This window comes from Musca domestica, unplaced genomic scaffold (genome assembly GCF_030504385.1).
Source record: "Musca domestica strain aabys unplaced genomic scaffold, Musca_domestica.polishedcontigs.V.1.1 22, whole genome shotgun sequence".
In the NCBI taxonomy this organism is placed as follows: Eukaryota; Metazoa; Arthropoda; class Insecta; order Diptera; family Muscidae; genus Musca; species Musca domestica.
The window spans coordinates 9,974,678-9,980,677 of record NW_026712262.1 but is presented as its reverse complement, the minus strand read 5'-3'; the positions used below and the strand labels follow the sequence as shown (position 1 = coordinate 9,980,677).

Here is a 6,000-nt window from a genome sequence, read left to right as displayed (position 1 = left end):
TTTGCATGCTTGTCATGAAAGAATTCATTGTGTCGATTAGATTCTATATTTGGATTTTTATGTTTGGGTGAGTCATTTCTCAAAGTATCAGAATATAAGTATTGCATATTATGTGGAGGGAAATTGTAATTGGGAGCGGTGGTTTCTTTCCTCTTATTTAGCTCAGGGAAATCAGCTGTTTTCATATTAAATTGTGGGTTTTCCCGTGCGCGGCATTTTGCCGCATTTTTTGTGGCTAAGGTAGATTTTTTTAAGTGGATATATACAGGACAACCTCTGGAGTTTGCAGTGTGGTTTCCACCGCAATCGCTGCACTTTTTTACGTTTGGGTCAGTTTTGGGATGTGGACATTCGGATTATTTGTGGAGGTCGCCACAAGTAGAACTAGCCTTTCGCTTCGATACTAAGACATAACGGTCCTTACCTCAAGGAACTTTGTTTTGCTTGGTATTTTTTTTTCAAGAGTAGTCTCACCTGACAAATTGTTGTCATAAATAACTCTCGGCGATGCCGACTTAGAACGGCTTTGGGATTTGGCTGTAAGACACCAGATTTCGTGGCGTTTTGGCGAAGTTGAACTGAAATCTGTCGACGTCAACTTAAGGCATAGACAAATAAAGGTATAGACTAAAAAGTTTTAAAATTTACCCCTTCCGGCAGATGTCACTATTGTTGATCTTGGGCCAGTCAAGTCACTCAGGGCTAGTGAAGTCACTCGACTTCGAAAACAATTTATTCATTTTTCTGCTATTTAAGTTCTATATTTTTATATTTCACGACATAGTTGTATAATATCAATGTAAACAAAGTCACTGTTTCTTTTTTAATTGATAAATAATAATGAACCATAAAAATATTCAATATTTTGTATTTTGAGAGAATTGAGTGAGTCTACTGACCCTCTCTTACAGCATGAACGACATCTATTGAATCACTTTTTTCGAAAATAACAGATGAGACAACTTTTTAGCCTATACCTTAATTTGTCTATGCTTAAGGTATACGTTTTGCCCGTTCTCACTTACATTTCTCTCTTCCATGTGAGAGAGGGACATGCACTTGTTGTTGTTAACACTATAACAAACCTATTTGCGTACTTGTTATTTTCTCCTGCTTGGGTTGGAGAGTCAATTGTGAAAAAAAATTTTTGTGGAAAATATTTCCCTGTTTTGTTTCCAGTTTTCTGTGGAAATTCCAACTCGTGAACAAAAAGCGTACCTCGGATGAAAGAGTAAACATAATTTATATTCGTTTGAATGCATATACGCCGTTCAACATTATATCTTTCCGTCACAATTTTCTGACTTCCTAAAAACTTTTAAAATTTCATTAAATTTTTCTATTTTGAATTTTGAAGTGTCATAATTTATTTTTTTGATAAATGCCCTCATTTGTTATGGATGGCACACATTTCATCGTAGTTTTGAGAGTGATTTGAATGGAACAAAGGACGAAAATCTTTGTTCGCTCAGAAAATGCTGTGTTTGTGGGAATCAAGTAGATATTTCATAATTAATGCTAGGAACACAATTGGAGCGAACGACGAATTTCGCCCTACGCGGCGACAAAATGAGCCGCGAAAATTCGTCGTATGGAACACAATACTGACGTAATTATAAAACAGCTGATGAAGTTGTTTACTTTTTGCTCATTTGTTGACTACAATGAATTATACAAGAACACATAATTCTTTACGTTCTCTATTATAATTTCACTTATGTCCATCTTCTCTATTATAAATTCACTGATATCCATCTTCACTCAGGCGCAAGTACACAAATAAATAAACAAATTAATTATGTTTTTTTTATACGAGTAACAGATAGTAGAGTGACCATAACACATTTTAAAGTAAAAAGTAACTTTATTTACTAAAACACATAAAATTCGTACAAGTATGGCCACCTTGTACTGTTTTGTTCGCCGGTCGCCGGCGTATGAAATAGAAATAAAGCTAATTGAGTTCGCGGCGACCGACGAAATTTTCGCCGGTGCCGTGATTGTGTGCACTTCCATATACACATATGTGTTTTATTTTTGACGACGAACATACGCCGCGAAAAAATTCGTCGTTCGCTCCAATTGTGTTCCTAGCATAATGGTAAAACAACGAATAGAGAGCGAATCGGGTGCCATGTGAACTTAGCATAATATATTTCAAATGAAACTTAGGCACATCATTTATTTTTTTCAAGATTTTTAGTTTATTTTTAAAATGAAGAGAAATATAAATAATTGAGAAACGTATTGTTTTTGTTGCATTTAGTCATTGAGAAAAAGTTATACATTCTTTTTGTATCATATACTTAAATAACTAGTAATTTTAAACTTTAATATTCAATTGTCATGCAAATTATGTTCAAGTGTAAAGGCCGGGTAAAAAACTACTGGAACACAGTGCTTGTAACATGACCGAAGATTTAATTCACAATTGTTAAATATATGAAGCAGTAGTTTGGGCTTGTGCATCTATAAAAGTAAAAACTTGGTTGCATTGTTTATGAGTGAGTATACTTGCTACTGTTTTATCAACTATGCAAGCAGCCTATTGACTTCGACAATTTTCGCCAACATTTTTTGTGGAGAAAACAGGCTTGCAACTTGGAAGAATCCCTAATACAAATTTTTTGGAATAGTATCATAACATTTAATGTAAAGCAGTTGAAGATCAACATTAATCTTCAAACTTCTGCATCGTTCATCTTTTTTAAGTCTGGTGCCATAATTGCTGTAGATCTGCGAAGAAGGTAAGGCACTGTCGCAAACTTGGCTATACATACTATATATGATACACATATATGTATGCAGATATTGAATAAAATTATTTTTTACTCCTTCCCAACTGCAAAAGAATGTTAAAAAAGTGTAATCAGACAGTTATATGTATATACCGTGTTTGTTCGATATGTGAAACACATTTAAAGACAGTACAGTGGTGCATAAGAAAAAAACAAAAAGTGCGGAAAAAGTGCAACATAAAAATGTCGCGATATAAAAACAGTATATACTCTGACAATCCGAAATGTGTACATATAGTACAAAATGAAATCTAAATCGAAGGTAAGATCAAACACAATCTATCCACAGAATATTTGTCAATAAATATGTGTAAAAAGATGATTTGCAACATCACATTTGTGTATACATATGTATCTGTGTACTTGTTTGAAATACATACAAATTCGGTTAACATTCTTGAACGCCGCAGCACACATATTCAGGTAGTGTGAGCATACAACCGCTTGACTTCACTAAACTCCAAAATGGTACAACCTGACTACCATAATTTCATTAGCAGACAAAGTAATGCCCCTTAAACCCATAACTAAAGATGTAACAAATTGGATGTAAAAGCGAATATCAATCAAGTTGAGAGTTTAAACACCATAGCAGTTTAGGAAATTCCAGAATTTATTGGAACTAACGACGCTAGAATAACTAGTTAAATAGCGGCTCTGTGATTTTTTGCCCTCATTTCAATAAATAACATGCACTAGCATATGCATTTTTTCAATGGTAGGTTTTTTTACCTTGATCCCGGAATTTCGGACCGAGGACCCGAAAGTCCGGGTTTAAGACCCGGATCCATTTACCCCATATAGACAATATAGGTATCGTTTGAAAGCTTATTAGCATGATTGAAAGAACCCCACCAAGTGACAAATTGTTGGATACGTTTTTTATAAGCTTACCAACGATACCTATATTGTATATTTCGGATAAGAGGTCTTGAATTCTGACTTTCGGGTCAAAAATCTGGGGTTCGGGCCCGCCCCAAGTAAAATATTTTTCCCGAAAGAGTGTAAAAATATTTACCACTGGAAAAATTTCAATAAAATTTAATAGTTTTTACTAAACTAGAGTTAAGCCTTTTCTCTTGAGGGACGGACCCGGATTCCCTGATATTTGACTCGTGTTAGATTCGGATTTGGACAATATGGTATGATGATTGGAAAGCAAATTAAAATACCTATCCAACAAGTGGGAGTTATACGGTTCGGGAGTTATATCAAATTTATTTTTAAAAAAAATAAGTCGAAAAAAACTCCATTACGGGATCTGCGAGATTTATGTTAAGCTATACTTTATGCTCACCTCATAGTCACTTTTGTATAGAAAAGAGATTTGAATATATATATATATATATATGTGATAAAATTTGGGTAGTAGCATCCATTATTTTTGATAGCAACAGCACCCTTACGAGGCATTGAATCTGATCCTTGGGTATGCTTTTCCAGGCACCCTAAATTCTTTGGAAAGTGTTGTGTTTATTTCTTTCCAAGTCTAGCTTGATCTTCCTGTCTATGATACTCTAAAGGTTTTCTATGGAGTTTAGGTCAGATGATTGTGCCGGCCATGACAAAACATCAATTTTTGACTCCCGCAATCAATCTTTCACAAGTTTTGATGCATGTTTGGGATCATTGTCATGCTGAAACGCCCAAATAAGCCGAATATTTTCTCAGCGGAAAGGAACAACGTGATGTTCAACACATCTTTGTAGACAAACCGATCCATAACTTCCTTTATTTCATGGATAGGCCCAAGTCCATAGAAAGAAAAACAGCGCCACACCATTTTAACCCTCCGTCATGCTTCACTGTATATATATATATATATATATATATATATATATATATATATATATATATATATATATATATATATATATATATATATATATATATATACAGTGGTGGCCAAAACATATGCAACAAATATTAGTTTTTTAAGAAGTCCTCTAAAAAAAATATTTTCTAAAGGAAACAAACGGAACTTGTTATAAATTTTTTTAGCTCATTTTATTGGTTAACAGAAAATAAAATTTAATCCATACTTATAACAAAGAAAACATAGAAAATTTGTAGATATTCAATATAGTCTAATATTTGGTTGGTCAAAACATATGCAACCAATCATTGTGTTAAATTGTTTGTGCAAGAATATTAATATTTTGTAGCAAATCCTTTATTTTTAATTACAGCCTGACATCGGCGACGCATGGACGATATAAGGTTGTCAATAAAATGTTGAGGAATCGATTTCCAGGCCTCTTCCAACCTGTTGTACAAAATATTCGTATTTGTACAATTTTCACGATTGATTCTTTGATTGACGATTTCCCAAAGGTTCTCAATGGGGTTTAAATCAGGTGATTGCGGTGGCCATTGCATTACTGCAACATCATTTTGTGCTAACCACGATTTAACAACTCTTGAAGAGTGTTTGGGGTCGTTGTCGTGCTGGAATATCCATCGCAATGGCATCTCATACTCTGCATATGGTAGCATTACCGTTTCCAATATGTCTTTGTACATGTACTGATCCATTATTCCATTAATTCTATGCAATGGACCTACTCCTGCAGCAGAAAAACACCCCCACACCATTACGCTGCCTCCTCCATGTTTCACTGTCTTTGTACAGTATCGAGCTTGGAGCCGCTTATTAGGTGGTCGCCGTACATAACGCATACCATCGCTACCAAAGACGTTAAATTTGGATTCGTCGCTAAACAATACAGTTCTCCATTTCATTTCTGTCCAATGTAAATGCTCCTTTGCAAACTGCAAACGCTTTTTTTGATTACGTATGGAAATAAGAGGTTTTTTTGCTGGGCGGCGGGCTGGAAGGGAGGCATCATTTAGACGTCTGCGAATAGTCCGATCAGAAATTTGTATTGGGAGTGTTGCAGCAATTTTTGAGGATGTGATAAAAGGATCTTTTTTCACTTTTTGGATTATTAAATTGTCCGTACGATTAGTTGTTTTGCGAGGTCGACCTCCGCTGTGTTGTACCGAAACATCCGAATTCTTTTTAAAATTCGCAATAATGCGAGAAACTGAACTTTTATGCACCTTGTATTTTAGTGAAATATTTTTTTGTGACATTCCTTCGGAAAAATCGGCCACAATACGTTTTCTTAGCTCGATTCCGAACTTATCCCGCGCCATAATTAAATATCTTTTTTTTACTTTTAATCGAAATTCTACTGCT

The 6,000-nt window shown here is 34.7% G+C and overlaps 1 protein-coding gene across 1 annotated transcript in view; it reads left to right on the top strand.

Moving 5' to 3' along the window:
• Positions 1-2,515: 2,515 nt before the first annotated feature.
• LOC131802663 (zinc finger CCCH domain-containing protein 18) overlaps positions 2,516-6,000 on the top strand; it is a 64,750-nt gene continuing 61,265 nt past the window's right edge. Inside the window, 1 exon segment of the mRNA XM_059123052.1 lies at positions 2,516-2,747. The gene's annotated coding sequence lies outside the window, so the exon portion shown is untranslated.